The 21,672-nt window shown below is 39.9% G+C and overlaps 1 long non-coding RNA gene across 1 annotated transcript; it reads right to left on the reverse strand.

The window, feature by feature from the left end:
* Positions 1-359: 359 nt before the first annotated feature.
* LOC142870893 (uncharacterized) lies at positions 360-13,068 on the reverse strand. Its single transcript, XR_012919217.1, has 3 exons — positions 12,982-13,068; positions 2,777-2,871; positions 360-2,261 (listed from the first exon to the last, which is right to left on the reverse strand). It is a non-coding gene; the product is annotated as an uncharacterized LOC142870893 (long non-coding RNA).
* Between the last annotated feature and the right edge of the window lie 8,604 nt (positions 13,069-21,672).

Genomic DNA, 21,672 nt, shown 5'->3' on the forward strand with positions numbered 1-21,672 from the left:
CAGGGGAACATTAGTTGTGACTATAACTTTCTACTTGTCAACCCCCTATCTTTAGTTGCACAGAATTTAAAAGATGTAGTAGTAGACAGTTTTATATGAATGGGCTGCTCAAATAGTATTTGTAATAAAAAATGACAGTTGCCTTTGTCTCAAATTATTTTTTGATTCACCTACTCCTAAAGAATGTGGAGAATGGTAAGGGAGCAAACTAACAAAAATGAGAGAGAAATCACTCACAAGGAAGAGAAATGAGGTCAGATCTAATCGTGACCAAGCCCCAGTGAAATATACTGGGGACACTGCAAATAATAAGCATGACTTTCAGTGTAGTGTGTTGTCATCCCTTAATACATCTTCCAAATTATTATGCAAGTGGCATAAGTTATCACTGAGCATGAGTGTTACAAGAAACCTTAGACATTTTAAACTTACTGTGATAAGCCCAGCCCCAGGAAATGCAATGACTTTGCTCTGTTGTCAAAGTAGAGAAGCCATGAGGAGGATTCCTGCCTTCTAGCTTAATACAGACTAGGAAGTGGACTGGTGGCTTCTGATGGCGAGCTAGGAGCGGTGGGACATGAGATGGCCTTCACCTTGTAAAAGTGGACAGAAGGGAATAATTTCTCCATTCTATGTACCACTCAATCCCCGAGGATGCTTTGGTGATATCTGGCAATGGTCTTCTTTTCTTCCCTTTTAAAAAAAATATTTTAAATTTTTTTGGTGGAGAGATGAGGTAGAGATAACCATAGGAGGGTGGAGGAAAAGAGAGGGTGTCTTCTAGGTATAGGTGGAGATTAAAAAGTGATGTCCAAAGTTAAATGAAGTTTTGAGAGAATCTGAAGAGTTTAGGTTTGCTCCACAAAGCAGATTTATTAAATTTTCCTAATTACAAGTTCATTAGGCAGGGGTTCTTTGAGGAAACAGAGCTGCTTCCTTCTCCCAACATGTTTCCTGCCTTCTTATAAAAGTAAAGATTGTGCCAAATTATCTAGAGAAGTCACCCATCCCTACCATCCACACAGGGCAAGAAAAAGAAAAAAGAAAAAGACACCCATCAGTCTTGGCTGAGTCTGCCACAACACACCCCTAAGGAGAACTAGAACACACCCATGAAGTGTTTACACATAGTACATTTGCTGCAATCTAAACAAGGATCTACTCTTCCCTGAATACAACACTTTCCATGCTTGGAGGAGTCAAACACCTTCCTGAGAAGGAAGTGGAAGTCATGAGGAAGTAATAAGCAGTTTGGATGAGGACTGTTGTTGTTTTGAACTTAAGAGGCTAGAGTGGCTCACTGGGGTCACAAAACCAGTTTGTGACTTACTTCAAGCCTCAGAAGTGTTCAGATGCCAGAGAAATGACCTTTTTGGAATCCACGGAATTATCAACCCTGAGGGAATCTTGATCTGGAAGGACATCTAACTCTAAAGTTTTCTAGTTTCTAATGCTAAGATTACATAAGAATATGTAGCACAATCATCAAAATTTAAACCCACCAGTAACATATGCATGTATTTTAGTGGGGAGAGTCATGTATTTTCCTATAATACAAATTTTCTTCTCCCTCATTCAATCATCCCCCTCAAAAAATGGGGCAGAAAATTCTCCCATTTGATTCTTATATTTCTAGCCCAGCTTGGGCTAAATGTTTAATGAAAAATTCTAGTGCAATATGTGAAAAATTGAATCTAATACTCAAGTTTTTTAAACCCAAATTGTGGAATTAAAAGTTGTTTTTCTGGCCGCCAGTTTAAAATGTTTTCTGCATTGATTTTACTCAAAACCTAATACCAAAGAAGTCCCTGTGAACAAACAGAACTGCTAAACTTCATTGATTTTGCAAATTGGAAGATTTGAACAAAATGAGTTCTCTTGAAACTAAACACCTGGTTTGACAGCTTCACTAATTACAGTCCACTCTACAGAGGAAGGCCAAGGCCTGTGGCCAAGCAGACAGATTAGCCACACTTACTCAATAAGACAACTATTTAGTAGAGACAAACCCTGGGAGAGAAACCTAAGAAGTCATGTGCATATCCAAACAGGCTGCCACAGTGTTAAGAAATCCTCTTAAGTCACTTTCGGCTTCATTAGCACATGAAAATGGGGTAATTGAACATTCTTCAGCCTTCCATCAAGTGCCAAAATCAATCATTCATGGAAATTAAGTTTTGATAAGAAGTGTTTAAACACTGTCAAAGACTTCTTGAATGTGTCATTCTTTCAGCCCAAAGAAGATTCCAGCCAGCACTTAACTGTATAAAAGAAGTGGAGAATTAAAGATATCAGTCCTGTTTTAAACTTATTACATTATTAAAAGAACCACGTACAAGAGGAAATCTAGCAGTGTTCATTGTCTCCATAAAAACATCTATTTGAAGGACATTGTTTCTCTTTCCACAAACATATCATTTTTAACAATTGTTGCTTATAAGGATACATTTTTAACTAAATATCTATTCTAAGAAAACATAGTTTTATGCTGACAATACATTTTTCATCACAATGCCAAAATGTGTAAAATGAAAGTGGATATAGCTTTTGATTACTGTAGTATTTTTAAGTGCTTTAAAATACTGTGTATTTTTAAGTGCTTTAATAATATTCATAACAGTATAATGTATCATACTATTAACAGCATCAGCATCTCCCCTAAAAAAGTAATCCAGATCTTGTTTTTCTAAAAATTTAAAAAACAATAATAATAACTCTTAAAGGAAAAGAACGAGATTCAGAATATTGTATTACACTTCTATAAGCAAAAACCTACCCTTTTTTACAGATAAGTTATCTTCTGAACTGCAGGAAAACCAGAAAGTCACTACGAAATCACTTGGCTCTTTTATGAAACTGTATTCTTTCAGCCTGTAAATATTTGCAAAGCGTCAATAAGTTCCTCTGGTTGTGTTTACCTTTGGTGCCACAAATACCAGTCTTTTAAACAATATTAGTCAACAGTTACCTTCATTATTGTCAAACAAAAGGATTCCAAACCAAGAGGCTCTGATGAAAGATTAACAATCTGTTTCAATATTTATGTTAGCATACATGTTACTGTCTTTTTTCTACCCCCAATAGCTCAAATTTACCATATCCATATACAGATACACACATTTTATCTCGCAAGCACCTGGGAAGGTAGCCCCAGCAGCTTTCTATCTAGATGCCTATCAAAAACTTGGCTACAATGAGAGTGGAGAGGTCAGGTTGCAGAGAGCCACTATAGCTCCTTTCCCTTTTCAGGTAGGTTAGGCCTCCGGGAACCTTTGATCTGATTATTGGCAAACACACACTCCCATATTTTGTACTCTCAGGTATAGATTTCAGAGAAGGGGGGAACATTACCCACAAAAACAAAATAACTCTTTGCAAAACAGTCCATACATCCTACACAAGGAAAGGTGACCCCTTCCTCCATCTGTCAGCCCTGGATGGACTCAACACTCACTCTCCCTGTAGAGAAGGAGGCAAACTGCAATTAAAGCAACAATGCTGGAATATAGGAACTCAAAGCCATGCTGCTTTGAGAACCAAGTGCACTCATATCCAAAAATTAGCAAAATCTGGACCTGAGGTCAAAGTCTGTGCTCCTTTCAGATTTTTTATAATCCAAATAAACCACCTACAAAACCTATGACTTGAATGATTGAACAGAAATAAAAAGCACATATGTTACTGGGAGGCCTTCTTCCCAAGTGGTCAAAAGAAATAGTCAACCAAAACCAATTGAACGGTCAGGAAATCCAATTAATCTAACTATATAAAATAAAATAAAAAAAACAGAAACAAAAATGAGAGCCATAAGTATATTACCAGCCCCAAATCAAAGAAATGCAGAAGCTAAAGAAAAATGTTTTAAAATGTCTAAGGATAATAATGAAGCAAGGTGGAGACCAATTCCTACACTAGCAGAAACAGGATAAGATACACAAATTAAATGAAAATAGCAGACCACAGCAGGGCATACTTAGCACCCAGTAAACCTGTAGTCTCCAGATGCTTGTGTAGTGTCTATACAGAAACCTCCCCTTCCTCTTCTCATGTATTCTTTCCCTCCCTTTCCCATCCTGATAGTGTTAACTAAATTATTTAAAACTTCCTGACTGTAGGAAGCATGATACATAGTAGCCAATGTCTGATGACTTGCCATGGAAGATGCTGGTTTGTGTTTGTTGACCCTTTGTAATTGTCCCTAACACCACCTTTCACTCTCAAACGTGTCCTGCTCTGGACAATAGAATATATGGTGACTTGATTCATAATATGCATATATACCCATGATGAGTAAATGAACAAATGAGTATCTTAAATTCCAACTATATGTGCCTATGTATATCTGTAAAGGTATTCTCTGACTAGGAATATTTTGGTCTTTATTAATTCTGAAAACATCAACTAACATAAAAAGAGAAAGAACAAAAAATAACCACAAATACCATTGTACTATAATAAAGTACAAACTCCCAAACACCATAATGTGTTACCCTGCTGAATGCTCCAAGAGAGAATAGCCACTCTATTCCTATTCTCTTGGCCTTACATATATGAGGAACTTGGCCAAGTAAGCTTCAGAACAGAAAAGGATGAGAAATTGAGAAAAATTAGCACCATGGACAAATGACAGCACTCTCCATAGGTATGCATAGAAGCATTTAGGGCCAATTCTTGATGAATTATAGTATGAAATGAATTGAATGCCTTAAATATCATTTCTTTTCCAGTGGACAAATGCAATACATAAGAAAAATATCTCAAAATATTTATGAAATTATGATGTAAAGTCACTTTTAATGAGGATTATCAAAAGTATTTTCAAAGTTTATATAAAGCAGAATATATTTAAAAAAATCAAAGCCCTAGACATCTTCCTACCTTTTGATATTAAAATTCATTTCCAATATTAGATGCTTTATGGATGAAAGAATCCAAAACAAATTTCCAATTAAATAAAACTTGACAATCCTGTTTTTAATCACTCCCAGAAATAAACATGTTATGAAATCCCTTAGTGTCACCAATGGTCACCATTATCTAACCATTTCCCTGCAATATCAATAAGGTAAATGTTTCTAAACAATTCTCTCAGAAGTCAAACATTAAATTAAAAAATTAAAATACCACTAAGAAACTTGTGATGACCTGAGGCATTTTAAGAGTAGCAAAGGTTAGAAGGGCAGCTCTCAAATAACACCCATTGTTCTATCTCTGCTTAATGACAAAAGGAGAAAAGAAAGCGATTACCTGGCCTTACCTCTACATCTCCATTCAAATGCTACTTAAGAAAACAAAAAACCTCAGTTTTTGCAACCCAAACTCTTCAGCTTAATCAAACTGAGTTGTTTTTAGAAACTAAATTAACTTTTCCAGCTTTGTTCATGCACCAAAATTCAGGACAGCAAAATTTAACAGCAGATTTGAAGTTAGTTTAGTAGTAACTACCACAATGAAGATCCAAAAATTAGAGAACAAATTAAGTGAATATTTCCAGTTTGAAATTCTATGGAAAGTTATTCATGGATGGCAGCATCCAAAAAAAAAAAATTGTACAATATTTTCCCACTTTGGAAAAAGTGTATCTACTGACCCTAAAATCCCCATGGAATTGCAAAATACCAAGAATAACCAAGACAATTCTGAAGAACGCAGTTGTGGAGCTCACCCTACTAGATGAGAAAACATAAAGCAATTTACTCCACTATAGTAGAACAAGGTTAGACAGACCAAGGAAAAGAAAAGGGACATACACAAGTATATATGAAATGATGGAGGTGGCATTTTAAAAGTGTAAGGAAAGGATATGCTATTTAATAAATTGTGCCTGGATATTTATTTATCTATTGAGGAGAAAAAAATAGCTTTCTATCTCATAACAAACACAAAAATACACTTTAGGAAAATTAAAGACACAGCAAAATTTTATGAAACTTTAAGAAGAATATATGGGTAAGTATATCTGTGACTTCACTATATTAAAAATAAAATTTCTGCATTTTAAAAGACAGCATAAACAATGCAAGGGTAAGCCGCAGATTAGGAAGATATTTTTGCAGCAAACATACCAATAAGGAATTAGAATCTAGAGTAGACACGGAATAATAAATCAGCAATAAAAACAAATCTTCCAAAATGAAAATGAGCTAAGAATAAGCACTTTACAACAGAGGAAAGCTAGATGTCCAACAAACAGTGAATAAAATGCTCATTTTCACTAATAGTCAGGAAAATATAATTTAAAGCGAGTCACCATTTTATACCCCATCTGAAGTAGGAGAATACGTATACTTTTTGAGACGGGGTATCTCACTCTATAACCCAGGCTGGAGAGCAGTGGCCTGATCATAGCTCATTGTAACCTGGTACTCCCAGGCTCAAGCCATTCTCCCACTTCAGCCTCCCAAAGTGCTGAGACTTCATGGCCCATGCCCCGCCATGAAGTGGGAAAATATTTTAAAATATGAACTTGTTCATGGCAATGTACTTGCAATAGGAACTCTCACATGCAGCTAGTAGCAATGTAAATTAGTGAAACCACTTTGAAAAATAATTTCGTGGTGGGTCCCAAAGGCTCATTCCCGTAATTCCAGCACTTTGGAAGGCCTAGGTGGAAGGATGGCTTGAGGCCAGGAGTTCGACACCAGCTGGGGCAACATAGTGAGGCCCTGTCTCTACAAAAAATTGAAAAAGTAGCCAGGCATGGTGGCACACGTGTGTAGTTCCAGCTACTGAGGAGCCTGAAGTAGGAGGATGGTTGAGTCTAAGAGTTCAAGGCTGCAGTGAGCTATGATCATGCCACTGTACTCCAACTGACACCTTAGAAAGACAATTATATCTATGCACAAGGAAACAAGTATGAGAAGTTCATAGCAGCCTCTTTTGAAATAGTGAGCATTACAGAATAGATAAATTAATGATATTATATCCATTAATAGAAGACTACAGAGTTGATAATGGAACAGACCAAAGCAACATATATCTGTGTGGATACATCTCAGAAAAACATGTTTAGTTAAAAAGAACACATGTGTAGGAAACAGTATGATACTGTTTATGTCAGATTTTTTAATAAGCCAAACAATACCATAAATACATAAAAATATAATAAAAGTATAAAAAACATGCATGGAAATAATCTAAGTGACAGAGGGAGAGAAGAGAGATGAAAAGACAATACAGGAGGTTTTAACATAAAAAATGGATATTTTTGTTTTTTTATGTTGCCCAGGCTGGAGTGCTATGGCTATTCACAAGTAAGATCATTGCATACTGCAGCATTAAACTTTTGGCCTCAAGCAATCCTCCTACCTCAGCCTCCTAAGTAGCTGAGACTATGGCATGTGCCACCCTGCCCAACTTCAAATATCATTTAATCTCAACACCCTTTATTTTATCCAAAGGGAAATTGAGGCACTGCAGTTGAGTAACTCTAAAGGTTACATAAACTTGTTCATAAACCCTGGGTCTAAGTCGATTTCTACTGTACTCAAGGCCCTGACCCAGTGCCGTATCATGGAGGGCAGGGAATTAGAAGGCCTGCTTTGGTACACCTGAGGCCATCACACAAAGACACTCAGGTCTCAGAGGACTTGGTGGAAGGCAAGTAACACAGAAGTGCCAACACATGTAATCAAAGTCCATAGAAGCTTGCCCTTGGCTAAACAAAAGTTTTCCTAGGACATCAAGTTTACATTAGACCATCAGGAGCAGACAATAACGTGATGAGCAGAGCTGCAGAGAAACACCAGAAAAAGGAGAGTTCCAAATGTGGAATTGTTTGGAAGGGCACAGATCAACTATGTACTTGGGGGAACATTTGCATACAAATTTATTCTAATTGATCACAATGTGTTTTCTAAAATTTAAACAAAAGTACATTTGTATTATCTTTAAACATCTCAATGCAAAACCATAGTCAGATTGATTATAATAACCCAATAAAGGAATATGGATATTACCAGCCTAGCAGAGGCAGATCTATAAAGGATAACAAGTTTACTTTTAAAAAATTCTTTTTAGACAGGGTCTCACTCTGTCGCCCAGGCTGGAGTGCAGTGGCCTTGTCATAGCTTGCTACAACCTCAAACTCCTAGGCTCAAGTGATTCTTCTGCCTTAGCCTCCCCAAGTAGCTGGGACTACAGGCGTCTACCACCATGCCTGGCTTATTTTTCTATTTTTTGTAGAGACAGGGAAAAGTTTACTTTTGATGAAAGCTGGGTAACAACAGTCCTTGGGCTGACAAAGAAAAGATATCAGAAGAAGGAAGTAAGTACTGAGAAAAACTAGCAAATAATGTCATTTTTTTAAAAACTAGGTAGACTGTCTTCCCTGAGTCTGACTTAGGAAGAAATTTTTTGAAACTGGCAATCCTAGGAGAGGTAAAATTCTAAATAAAGTAAAATTAAGTGTCAAATGTATAGAAGGAAACAAAGTGTATCCGTTGGACTTAACCAGTTTAATTATAATATAAACTTTCTATCAATCAAAACGTTGTATCTTTTAGATGAATTTATGTTGGGGTCAGAAAATATTGATTGTCGAATACAGAGTGTTCTAAAAAGTTTTTTTTTTCTAGCATGTCTCATATTTAAAGTATCCTTTTAAAAAAGATGTGTCTCACTATGTTGCCCAGGCTGGACTCAAACTCAGGGGCTCAAGAGATCCTGCCGCCTCAGCCTTCTAAGTAGCTAGGACTACAGGTGGATGCTACCTCATTTAAATTTTTTCATTAAAAATATGAAAAAAGAGTTAATATTTAGTTTCAAACTTCCAGTTTGATGGAACCAAAATATAGCACACAGGTATTTCAAGTGTGAAATGCTGTAAGACGAATCAATGTTAATCTATAAGAACAAACTTGTCAGAAAACCACAACCAGAAGCCAATTAGATTTGCAATGAAAATACTTAAAGTTCATGTATTCAAACTTCTTGTACTTTGTTACTATATATATTCATGTAAAATAGAAACCAACCAAACGTACAAAGTTTTCTAATAGAGTATTTCTAAACTCTAAAAATAAGTTTACTTTTTTATTCTGTTTGAGTATACAGTACCATTTTACCAAGTGAATTAGTTACAAAACATTGACTCTCAATTTGTCACATGTGAATAAGTATCACATGCATGATCTTTTCTTTCAAGCAATGATCCTCATCATTACCAAAGTTTAAAGTGTTCCAGTCAAAAGAAACAAAATATTTTTCTTCTGCAATGGTAATGTTTAACACACATGCTTTTGTTCATATACTATCCACAGATTGTATTAGAATTCATAGCACCATATTTGAAATTTCATTAGGGAAACCGCCACACATATTTTACTCAGAAACTGTTGAATGACATTCTGTTTAGTGTACAAAGCCTTCCACTGCTTACACAAGCAACTTTGCTTATGGAACTCCTTAAAAGTTATGGGCAATTGTGGCTAAAATCTTGAAAGAAAAATCTCCTTCAAATTTAGATACGTTTTTGAACAGCAAGAAAGCAACATATTTAAATTTTCACTACCAAACAATAAAACACTACTGAAATTGAAGGTATAGTTCCTTTTTTCAATATGTACTCTAGCCGTCATCCAAATGCATACTACAAAGCCTGAAGATCTCTCCTTTTGTTTTCCAGCAATTTCTACTACTTTATACTACCTCTAAGGATTTTATAGTTTCCAATAAGTAAAGGAACACTTCAAAATCCCTTCTACACATATGGAGAATATGAGCTTTCTGCGGGCAACCTCTCCAACTTACTTCCTTTAAAATAGGCCTATAAGTGAGTTGCTGGCAGAACTTAGTCCTAAATTCAGCATCATCACCTCTAACCAGTTAAAGAGAAAAGACTGGACTAATTCCCAAATATGATGAGACTTAATCAAGTGCAATTGAGAAATGTCATTAGCTTAATTTTTTGTCTTTAATCTACCCCAAATAGTATTCCATGTCATTTACTTTAAAGAAGAACAAATAAGCCTTTTTTTTTTTTTTAGAAAGGACTAAAATTGTACTATTAAGCAATATCCCAGTATTTAAAAAGAGAGAACAAATTGAGAGAAATTATTTTTTAAAAATTATAATCCTGGCCTAAACTTTTGTGCTTTCCATGATATATGAAGAAGCTCAAGAACAATTCAGACAGCTAGGAAAAGCTACTTAGTATGAAATAAAAATAGTTCTATTAAAACAATACACAGGAAAAGTACTGTGACCCATCCCAGTGCCTTATGTTTATTGGTTAGGCCTTTTCATTTGTAAACACTGAGTTTCAGGTCTTCTACTTTTTATTCTACCCAGATAGTATTTGCTCAATACACATTTGTCACTTAAATTACATTGCCAATGTAGAAGATTTTTACTTCTCAGAACTTCAACAGCCTGTGAGTAAATAGGCAGATAAGTGAAAGAATCCTGCAGTCAAAAAAGATGAGAAATAAGCAGTAGCTTTTGCAAGGCCAGTATTTGTTTTCTAATTTACTTAAATGTAGCAAAACAAAATTATGGTAATGTGACTCTAACCCAGAAGACAGTCTATTTGGCAGAAACAACATTTGAAACTTAGGATTCTACTCCCCCTGTGTCAAAAGAAGATGTTATTATCAGCCTTAACTACCCTTCAGAGGTATCATCACTAGAAATGAAAAGTACTTATGGGCCTAAAGACTCAAATAGATATGGACTCCCAGGAAGATAGACCTTACTTTGTAATATGCTCTTTTGGCACTTACTTTTTAAAAACTTTTGTTTAAGACAGTCATAAAGATCTGCTAAAGGGTGAGTGCTTATTCTTGCACAGAGGCTAAAGTTTGTTCAAAACCAAACAGATTTCAAAACATGGCATACATTAAAATGCAGTCCAAACCACAAGATGTTTTGGTGGGGTAGCGGTTGAATACCATAGAAAACCTGTTAACTTTCTGCCTCTTTCCAATGTGCAGGAAACAAATAATTTAGAAAGACAATCTTCAACCCACTGCATAGAGTTTAGAGGCATGATACCATATGAATTAAGAACTGAATATATTAGGGCATCCCACTCAATACTTTGTCTTAATGTTATATATTCAATTTAGAAATGATTGATTGTTGATCAATTTTTACTACACCAAGCAGAACCAGTGATTATCAACTTTATCTGAGAATTATTATAGGGAATTTGATCTTTGTGCTTACATTTCAGGGTACTAGAAGTTTGGCAATATTAATTCAGATTAAATGATGCATGTCTAAAGCTATATTTAGATGAATAGCTGCTTAAGCATATTCTTTATAACACTCAGTTTATGAGAAAAAGTTATATGATCTGATCGGCATCCTGTTATATTTTAAGGATTTCACCTGGACTTGCTGGCTTTTTAAAATCAGGAAATATTTTTTAAGCAGAATTGCTTAAGATCAGAAAGAAATCAAATTTGAAGAAAGAGGTGTTGAGGTGAGAGAGGAGAGGGGCCATATCTTACTGAAGTCTTCTGCAGCACAGAGCAAGGAAATGGTGTCACTACAAGATCTGGAACAAATGTTTTCCTGCGTTTTCGTACCACAATGTTTAAAAGCATCATATTTTAATTTCGAGGCCTTATAAACTAAAGATGTCCCTGGAAACTAATTATACTTATTATTTTTGATCAGTTTGTGGCTGACAACATCTGTTAGAAACTTCATTGTGCTTCCTAATTAAAGAAAAAAGTCTAGTTGACTGATGTAAGAAAAAAACTTTAATTCACAAGAGCTTGCATTGTGAGCAGAGGTTCTCAGTCATCTGTATTGTGTATCTACTGTATATTTTATTATTTTTTGCCACTTACTGTGCCTTCTCTATTACATTACAGGTAAAACTTTTTTACTTAACCAGTTCTGTTCTGCAACTCTCTTCCTCCGTCCTACACTATGGTAGCTTCAGCAATGACTACACTAAGTAAACAACCTCCAAGTCAGATCTTTTCCTTTTGTTCCCCCCTTTTCGTTTTGGAAATTTTGTTATCCGTTTCTGTATACACCAAGATATTTAAAACTTTAAAAGATATTTTCCTAGAAAGCTCCGTTTAAAAAAAGGAAAGGAATAAAAGGAAAGGAAAGAAACCTTATGGGAACGGGAACATCTCCCCAATGCCGAGACAGCTGAGTTAATATGCCCAGCCTGGTTACGAAAGAGTCAGTCGGGGGTTCATTGACCCCAAAGGGAACGTGACAACTTCGGGTATAAGCCCTGAGCTGGCACCTACCCAGACCCTCTTCCGCCCAACTGCCACGAACCAACCGAGGACCTAAAAGAAGGTGGGAGATGGGGACGAGGACGAGGCTGGGCCAAAAGCTCAGACTGTCACCCCGCAGCTTTTGCGCCTGACTCATCTCTTTGGCTTTCAAACACTGGAAGTGCGCGGCTGCGGCGGGTTAGACGCGGTGCTACGCGGAGAAAAGGCGCGCTCTAATCCTCTCAACTGGGGCTCTTCCCTCTCCGCCAAAAAAATCAAGCCCTCAGAAAGTCGGGATGCTCGGGAAGCCTGCGGAGGCTCCTGTGACAAGACCGCTGTCACCGAACCCGGCCCGGCAGCAGGACGCTGGGGGCGGCAGCCGGGCGCGCTTTCCCAACGCAGCCTGACCCACGCGCTGACAAATTATTTTTCAGTTTGCAAACCCAGCCATCCACGGCGCGGAATCTGTCCAAGACAGCTACACTTAGGCAATTCCTGGGAAGGACTGATGCTTGTGACCTCAGGGGGATCCCGGCAAAGATTTCCCTGGAAGTTTGTCTTGCACAACCCCACTTCTCCTGGAGCCCCAAGCACTCGAGACAAAATGACTGACCCCAAACCTATCTCGAGAGTCCTCTCGACCTGTTGTCAGGACCCCTAAGTCTTCTCATCTCGTCCAAAAGAACACAACATGTGGGCAATTCTCAAGCCACCCCCCCTACTTTTGGGGGGTGAGCGACTTTAAAGAAAAGAAGCTAGAGATCGGAGAGAAAAAGATGCGTAATAGAAAAGCTACCTCCGCTCTGTCACACGTCCCCACCGGTCTTCGAGCGGAAGCGTCGCTGCAGGGTTGCTGGCTATTTATTTATTTATTTATTTTAAATTAGGCTAATGCAGTCCAATCGAGAGCCGCTAGCTGCGCACACGCTGAGCTCAGTAAGTACAATTCACTGCGGAATTTGCTTCTTCCACAACGACCCCGGGGGGCAGAGCCTGTCCGGAGCCCGGTTCCCTCTGGCGACCTCTTACCGCGCCCCCTCGCCTCCCCCGCGTCCTCGCTGGACCAGCTGGTCCCAGTGGCGCCCCCCGCTTGGCGGCCGGGACCGCTCCTCCCCACCCCCCGGCCGCGCCGGCCCTTCGCCCCCCTCGCCCCAGTCCCAGCGCCTTTTAAAACTTTGGGCGCAGCTTTAACGTGACTGACAGAGTCAAACGCTCCTGTCCTCGTTCAACTAACGCTGATAGCCTTGCTCCCCTTCGCATTTCATAAATTCGGAAACGATGTAAAGCTTACATTCCAAAAATAAGGTGTATCCGACTCTGCGATTCTTTGGCCCTTACACGTTGGTGACACGGAATTCTAGTCTTCAAACAAACCGTAATGATCAACCCTAACGTCCCTTCTACTCCATTTTAAGAGACTACAGAAGTAATGACATTGGCAAGATGTCTATGCACACTGCCAGAGTTTATAGATCTAAGCAATATCAGAGCCCCAGATCACCACTCGTTTACTACCCCTAGCTCTGGGCATGATGCTTTCCTCACTAAAATCCTAGTTCAAATGCATTTTGCCCCCGCTGTCACGATTCGTCGAAAATTTATTCCCTAAAATAGCAAAGGTAACGTTTTAAAGACCGTCTAACGTCACCCTCTTCCTTGCAGTCGTGAGCGGCACAGCAGCGCAGCGCAGCCCAGTCCCGAAGACGTCCAGCAGGAAACCCAGCGATCTCCCCAGTGGCACCTTCTCTTCCCGCCTAGACAAACCTCGAAAGCAGGCGACTTCAATGAATGCAAACCAAGCTTTCCCGGAGAGAAGCGTCAATGCAGCTACAACCAGTCTCGGATTACACAAACATACCTAGAGGCAGGTTGGAGTGAGCAGGAGGGCTTTTCGAGTGGGGGTTGCCTGCCCGGAGGTGGCTTTAAACCAGTTCTCCTATTGTTACTGGGTTTAGGGAAGCTGGCTTTTGTTTCGTCGTGGATAGTGGGGGTAAACTCGAGATGCCACAGTTAAGCCTCCCAGAAGTCTTCGAAAGGGCAAACCCTAACCCGAAGTTAGGACTTTAGTTCTTTTGAACTAAGTTACTGAATTAGGCGTAGTTAACGACTCCAGTAGAGGAAAGGTCCAAAGTGGTTTCTGAGATATTGTAAGAGGAAGGCTGACGTCCGCATCTATCTGCTCCGCTCTCCAGGGGCTTTCACTGCCGGGCCCCCTCTGCCAAATTGGGGAAAGTGGCAACAGCGGGGCACCGAGGGCCACTTTTTGGACTCAAAGACTCCCTCCAGTCTTCGCTTTGCACTTCTGCTCTGGAGGAGGAGGAGTACTGAGGCCTCATCCTTCCTGGGCCCTCATGGAGACACACGCCTTAAAAAGCTCTTTCCCGCCTGCTAAGCAGGTTGCGGTTGATGAAAGTGATGGTGCACTGTGCCAAGAGCCCTTGGGTTAGGGATGCCCCACGCTCTAAGTTTACAGGCTGAGGGGACCTGAAGCGGAGGAAGGTGCTAAGTCTCTGTACGTTGCGTTTAGGCTGTAACAGCCCAAAGTACAACTTTCATTGAAGGAGACGAGCTGCCCAGGCCCGCGTTGGCGCGCGGCGCAGAGCCGCCGGGATTGGGCAGCCTGCGTCACGTGGCCTGCGCGCGGCGCCCTGAGCCCCGCCCCTGCGCGGCGCGCGCCCCGCGGGGCGTCCGCGTCCTTGCCTCAACTCTCACTTTCTGCGCCCGGGGGTTCACACCTCAGCGATAGCAGGGTGTTTTTTAAAAAGGATTTTGAGGTGGCAAGTACAAACGGGAAGCAACCTAAAGAAATAGGAGTTTCGTGTGTTGTGCTGTGGGGGACGAGGAGCCGGGGAGGTCGGGTGGGGGGCTGTACCGGGTCCGCTCTCCAGGTAGGACGCCGGTGGGGAGACCGGAGCTTCTTCCATCTAAAAGGTAAAACTGAGCTTGCGCGACCACAGGATGTCCTGCGAAGTTACCAGGGCCTCCAGGATCACAACCAAAAGTAGAAAGCAGTTGGGGCTTCAGTCTCTCCGAGAGCCGATTTGATAATTTGTTTTTGAGGAGGAAAGTTCTCCAGGTAGTTTATTAGGTTAGCATAAGGGCCACCAAAGCTGGCTTGTTATCCAACCTAGGAAACAGTGCTCGCTTGAAAAACAAACTGATAATGGTTTCCATCTAAGCTCTAACCCGTGGGTGACTTGACTGGAATTAGTTCAGCAGAAGTGCAGGGAGAGGGCTGTGCGCTAGCTCTGGATAAGCTAGTGAGTCAGTGAAACCAGGCCCAGCCAACAATCCAATGTGTGTGCCTGAACTTTCATTGCTACTTGTTATGGCAGGTAGTTACTGACTAAAACATTCTCCCATGGTCATAAGTAATAAGTTCACTTTTAGAAAGAAAATATTCCAGATCACTAACGTGGGCTTAGCCCATGCATTTGTTCTTTGATTTTTATAACAAAGTTATTTTACCTATTACACATTTTCCAGTGACTGGCCTGCTAGGTTCTAGGGCTAAAGTCAGCAACCTGTGAACCAAGCTGACTCTTGCTTAAGGTGACCCATGGTGTTCATCTATAACAAGTCAGGGCAAGTTTTGACAAATAATTGGATCTTGGAAAGAAAAAATATTTTTTTCCTTCTCTCTAAAAAGATTTCTCCACCACTTGATAGCAAAGTGACTTTTAGCAAGTTGCTCAACTTTCTAAGTCCTGTTTTTGTTGTTTGTTTTCTTATTTGTACACTTTGAAGGGTAAGAAAAAGCCAGGTAAAATGTGGACAATTGCTTAGCATAGTGCCTGGCATAAAGTAAATGCCCAATAAATTATTATTATGAAGTTAGAGGCCAGACACAGTGGATCAAGCTTGTAATCCTAACACTTAGGGAGGCTGAGGCAGGAGGATTGCTTGAGGCCAGGAGTTTGAGAGCAGCCTGAGCAACAACGATACCCTGTCTCTACAAAAAATAGAAAAATTAGCTGGGCATGATGGCATATGTCTGTAGTCCCAGCTACTAGGAGTCTGAGGCAAGAGGATCTCTTAAGTCCAGGACTTTCAGGTTGTAGTGAGCTATGTTTATGCCACTGCACTCTAGCCCAGGTGACAGAGTGAGACCCTGTCTCAAAAAAAAAAAAAAAAAGAATTTAAACTTGTAGTTTTAAGTGACATTATAGTGTTGTCCCTGTGCCATGCTTTATTTTTATATAGAAGTTTCATTAGGGAGAAGGGAAAGCTTGTAAAGCAATTTGCTTCAATCTTTTGTTGTGATAGTAACTTCCACTAACTAATTACATGTCATTTTTAAAGTATTTCCTTAAATTTGTTTGGAATATATAATATTGCCTTTGAATTTCCTTGACTTCTTCCTTATACTTTTACAAAATGAAAGGGTATGGTCTTATACCACTGGTTATTTCACAACCAAACATGGTAACTCTTTTGGGGAAAGAGATTATTATTTTCTCTGGGCAGTTAGCTAAAAATCTCCTATCAAAAAGTGAAGTCAAGAATAAGAATTAAATAATCAAAAACATCACTTTTTTTGGCTATCCAGGAAAAAATTATATAGAGCAGATATGTAAAATCTTAATTTAAAAAAATATAGCTGCTTTTAGATCCCTACTCTTGGAAGCAAATTTGGATGCTTGAAATGAAAGTTGTTTTCCCTTTAATATTAGTGTAATTATTGCCAATTATAATATGTTGAGCCCCAAATTCCATCTTCCACAAATGACACTGGAACTACTTGGATATATATGGAGCTGCACTCATCACCTTCCCTGCCAGTTCCCCCTTGCATATTCTAGCATGGATCTTACTTAGTTCACCCTACTGGTCATCCATACTACAAACCTGGGGGTCATCCTCCAGTCTTCTCTTTCTCTCTCCTTCTGCTTTAAGTCAGTTATCAAGTCCTGCCTGACTTAACTTCCTAATTATGCCTCAGATATATCCCTTGCCTTCCTTTCTCATTCCTGTTGCTCTAGTCTAGGCCTTCCTTGATTTCTTCTCAGCTCACTTGCAACAGCTTCTTCATTGGAAACCTCTGCCATTATCATTTCCTTCAAAACCTTTCGTTGAGTGACTTATCTAAAAAGCACATCTGAACATGCCACTCACCTTTAAAGGCTTTCCATCACTTACCAGATAAAAATCTAAGCCCTTCACCACAGCATTCAAACCTCTCTCCTGTTCCACGTTTCTCTACTTCCTGCCCTGACTTCACATTCCAGCCATACTTCATTCATTCATTCTACACTATTTTGTGCCAGCCACTGTCCTATGCATTTGGGATACCTCAAGGAACAAAACTAAGATCCTTGCCCGCCTGGAACTTATATGGGGGGGTATCAATAAATAATAAACATAATAAATAAGTTCGTTTTATAGGATGGGGAAGGGCAATTTCGATAGGCTGGCCAAGGTTGGCATTATTGAAAAGATGACTTTTGAGCAAAGAGGCAAAAGGAAGTGAGGCAGTGTATGTGCTATGTAAACAGAGGAAGAATATCTAGGTCCAGGGAACAGAGAGTGCAAAGCCCTGAGGTGGGAATGTGCTTTAGCACATCAAGGAGCGGAGATGAGAGAGCAGGGGGAGTGATAGGAGATGAGGGCAGAGAGAAAACTGGTGGGGGTGGGGGGGTAAGGGGGTGGCGGCAGGTGAGTGTGCTTTTGGACACAGGCTCACTAGCCATTGAAATAAGATGAGGACTTACTTTGCATTAAATGGGGAACCAACTACTGTGATCACACTCTACCTTACAAGCCACTGTGTTTAGCCCTTGTGTCTTTAATCATGTTTTGCCTTCTGTTTGGATTGTACCCCTCTGTCCAGTTGAGTTGCTGCTCCCATAATGCCTTGTAATTATTAATATCTCTGTTATTATATTTGCCATATTACTCAAGAGACTTAGGTTTTGAGGAATGGTTTTGGTTTATTGATTGCTGTGTCCTCAGTGCCTAAAGCAGGCCTTTGGACACGCGGTGAATGAATGATAATGAAGTTCGTTCGAAGAGTACTTACATATGTCAGGTGCATATATTTATTAATTTTTTTTTTTTTTTTTGAGACAGAGTCTCGCTTTGTTGCCCAGGCTAGAGTGAGTGCCGTGGCGTCAGCCTAGCTCACAACAACCTCAAACTCCTGGGCTTGAGCGATCCTTCTGCCTCAGCCTCCCGAGTAGCTGGGACTACAGGCATGCGCCACCATGCCCAGCTAATTTTTTATATATATATCAGTTAGCCAATTAATTTCTTTCTATTTTTATAGTAGAGACGGGGTCTCGCTCTTGCTCAGGCTGGTTTTGAACTCCTGACCTTGAGCAATCCGCCTGCCTCGGCCTCCCAGAGAGCTAGGATTACAGGCGTGAGCCACTGCGCCCGGCCTATTTATTAATTTTTAAAATAACTCTACAAGGGGGTTCTATTGTACCTATTTTACAGAAGGAGAAATGAGGCTAAGAGAGGTTAAGTAACTTATCCAAAGTCACAAAACTAGTAAGTCTCTGAGCAGGTTTCAAACTCAGATGTCTGGCTAATTGCTATTCTGTACTCTTCACTCATGAGGCTTCCTCAATAAATTGAAGGAGATGGAGGGAATTTATTTCTGTTTTTTTTTTCCTTGCACTTGGATTCTTTGTGCTTAAAAAAAAAACCCAGTTATCAGCTCCACTAAGTCTATTTTATTAATTCATGAAATATTTAATAAGTATCTATTGTGTGCCAGGTACTTGGAATGCAATGCTAAGCAAAACAAATGTAGTCCTTTCTCTATTGGAATTTACACCATAGCAGGGAAGATCCACAATTGTATGAGTATGGAGAATAAAATGCAGCCATTGTTCTTATGGGGGAAGTACAAAGTGCCACTGAGGGTACTGTGGCAGTAGCAACTCACTCATCTTGAGAAGGACATACAGTGAAAGCATCTTTCCTGGAAGAAGGTAATTCCAGGTGGAGTATACCATTGGCCCTAGGGTACTGAAATTCAGAAAGTGGAGTTATATCTAGCTGTGAATGAAAGAATCCCCTATAAACTTGTATAAGATACTCAATTATGGTATAAAAATATAAAGAATCTTGTTCTATCCTTGCTCTATTCATTTTTTAAAACTTTGACTGTTAGTGTCCTTTCCCCAAATCTGATTACAATCTTTATGTATAAAATATAAAGCATAAGCTTTTTAACCTTTATTTAAAAATTGTTGGTAAGTTATTTGTCCCATTCATTTGCAAAGAGGTAATGCAGTGTGTCTGTTTTAGTAGTTGATAAATTCCAAAACTATGAAATCTGAGGGCTTATTCAAATTATTTTGTTCCACTGGAATTTGGTGGTGTATTGCATCATTGGCTGGAGTTTGGTAACTTGTTACAGAATGTAATTCTTTTTATTATGCTGATGGGAATGAAATCTAATGTTTGCTCATTTTTAATTCCTGTTCAGTGGGAGAAATAGCCCAGGAAACCATGAAAGCTGGTGTTACTGAGACAGGAAGAAGCCAGGCTGAAAAACCAGAGACCCATATACAGAAAGTAGCATTTTAGTGCTTTCTAGCTGGTGGAAAATTAATAGGTTGTTCTTTACAGATTTCCCCTGTTTTTCAAGTGGGGATATTGTATTTGCCACCATAATAACTCTAATATATGACTTGATTTTCAAAATTAAAAATTTAAGGATGAAAATAGTTACTCAGACAACTTGAAACTGTGGTGGTGGCAACAGAGCAGTTGTTTTTAATAAGAAAATGATGGGGAAGATCAAAGAAGAGCAGGGATCAGGATGTGGGAGTGAGTTCTCTTTATTGTAAACTGCTTTGGAGGGAGGTGAGAGATGGAGATTAGAGATGATGAAGACCTTTCCTTTTGGCTTCTCTGATCTAGCAATGGATGATGAGAGTCCTTCTGGATGAGCGTCAAAGAAAAGACATGGTTAAATGGGTAATAAAAAAAAATCAATGGCCCATAAATGCTAAATGCTAAGTGTTTTAAGTTTGAAATTTTCTCTCAAAAAAAGAAAAAAAAGGTTAGCTATTGCAGTTATCATCTACAGCTTGTAAAACACAAGTTTCCCTAATGGAGCAAGTCCACCAAGTCTTGGTTATAGGAAGAGATAGGAATATTGAGAGAATTCAAAGACTCCAGGCAAATATATGCTTTAAGGTTTTAAAAAGTGCCCCAGAGGAGGAGAAAATAAGCTGAAAAAAAAAAAAACCAGTCATAAAGTGCTTTTTTATGTTAAGAACAAAAAGACAGGAAATGTTTCTTCTTCCAAATATTGTTGCATTTTCTCCATCTGGTGAAATAAAATAAGACAGATACGTTATCGTCCACTGTTACACAAACACACCACCAGCAGGCCAGTTCGAGGGGGGAGAGCTGCTGTCCCTGGTGCAGTAGGTATAGCATTATGGCTTTCCCTCACCCCCCCAAAAAACAGCGCATGTGCTGCTTCTCAGAGGCCATCAAAAGTTGTTGGTTTACAACATAGAAATTTCTTGGTTAATGGAATAACAAAATACAAAACGGTCATCATTACATCTAAGGAAACCTTCCCTGTTTGCTAACTTCCTTCCAAAACATTTTTGCCCTAATTACACTTTTGTTGGTGGTTTGGAGAGGCCAGGACAACCCAAGGGAATGATTTCATTCTAATTGCATCTTTCCTTTCCCAGGAGGTCTATATCCTTTCATATCCACCAGACTCACTTGATCCCTTGATTAACTGTTGTCCACTTGTTACTGAGGAAAAAATAACAATGAGGACAACCAATCACCCAAAGGAGCCCTGTGAAAAATTCCCCCCTGCTGAGATCACAAACTTTGTGCATACTTTCTGTCAGGCACCGGTTCTTATCTCGGCCTCCAGGTGTGATAGAAGAGGTGTGTATGTGTGTGTGTGTATTACCGGACCACTGAACACGTGTGTGTTTTGGGGGTAGGATTCATAGCTTGCGCCCATTTTTGAAGAGATCAGTGACTCCCAAAATGTGAAGAACCACTGCCCAGAATATCCAAGTGAATTCCTCCATGGTTGCCAGACGTGGGTCCTTGCTGGGCTTGCAGATTGCTGAAATATATTGACAATTTGGTTTAATAAATTTCTACAGTAATCTGTGATCTCCCCAGCAACTGCCCTCGGGATGTCACCCGCAGCTCAGGCTACTTGGTCCAAACGCGTGTGTTCCCGCCCGCCCGCCCGCACGCACGCACGCACGCACGCAACCTCCTCCAGGGCTGAGCCCGCGCTGCAGCGCGTCTGGGCTAGCAAAAGCGGGACTCGTGCGCGGCGGCGGCACGCGCTGGCGGAAACGTTTCCGCCAGGACGCTCTGCGGATCAGAGGGGACCCCACACAATCTTCCAATGACCTGTCTACAGGAAACGTGGGCTCCATTTTTCCTCAGAAATCGGAGGGATGGCAGTAGAGGGAATAGGGAATCCGTCTTTTAAACAAGAAAGAGCGCCTTTTCCGGTGCGTCTAGGCGGGCGGGGCTG

This window comes from Microcebus murinus, chromosome 5 (genome assembly GCF_040939455.1).
Source record: "Microcebus murinus isolate Inina chromosome 5, M.murinus_Inina_mat1.0, whole genome shotgun sequence".
NCBI classification, from domain to species: Eukaryota; Metazoa; Chordata; class Mammalia; order Primates; family Cheirogaleidae; genus Microcebus; species Microcebus murinus.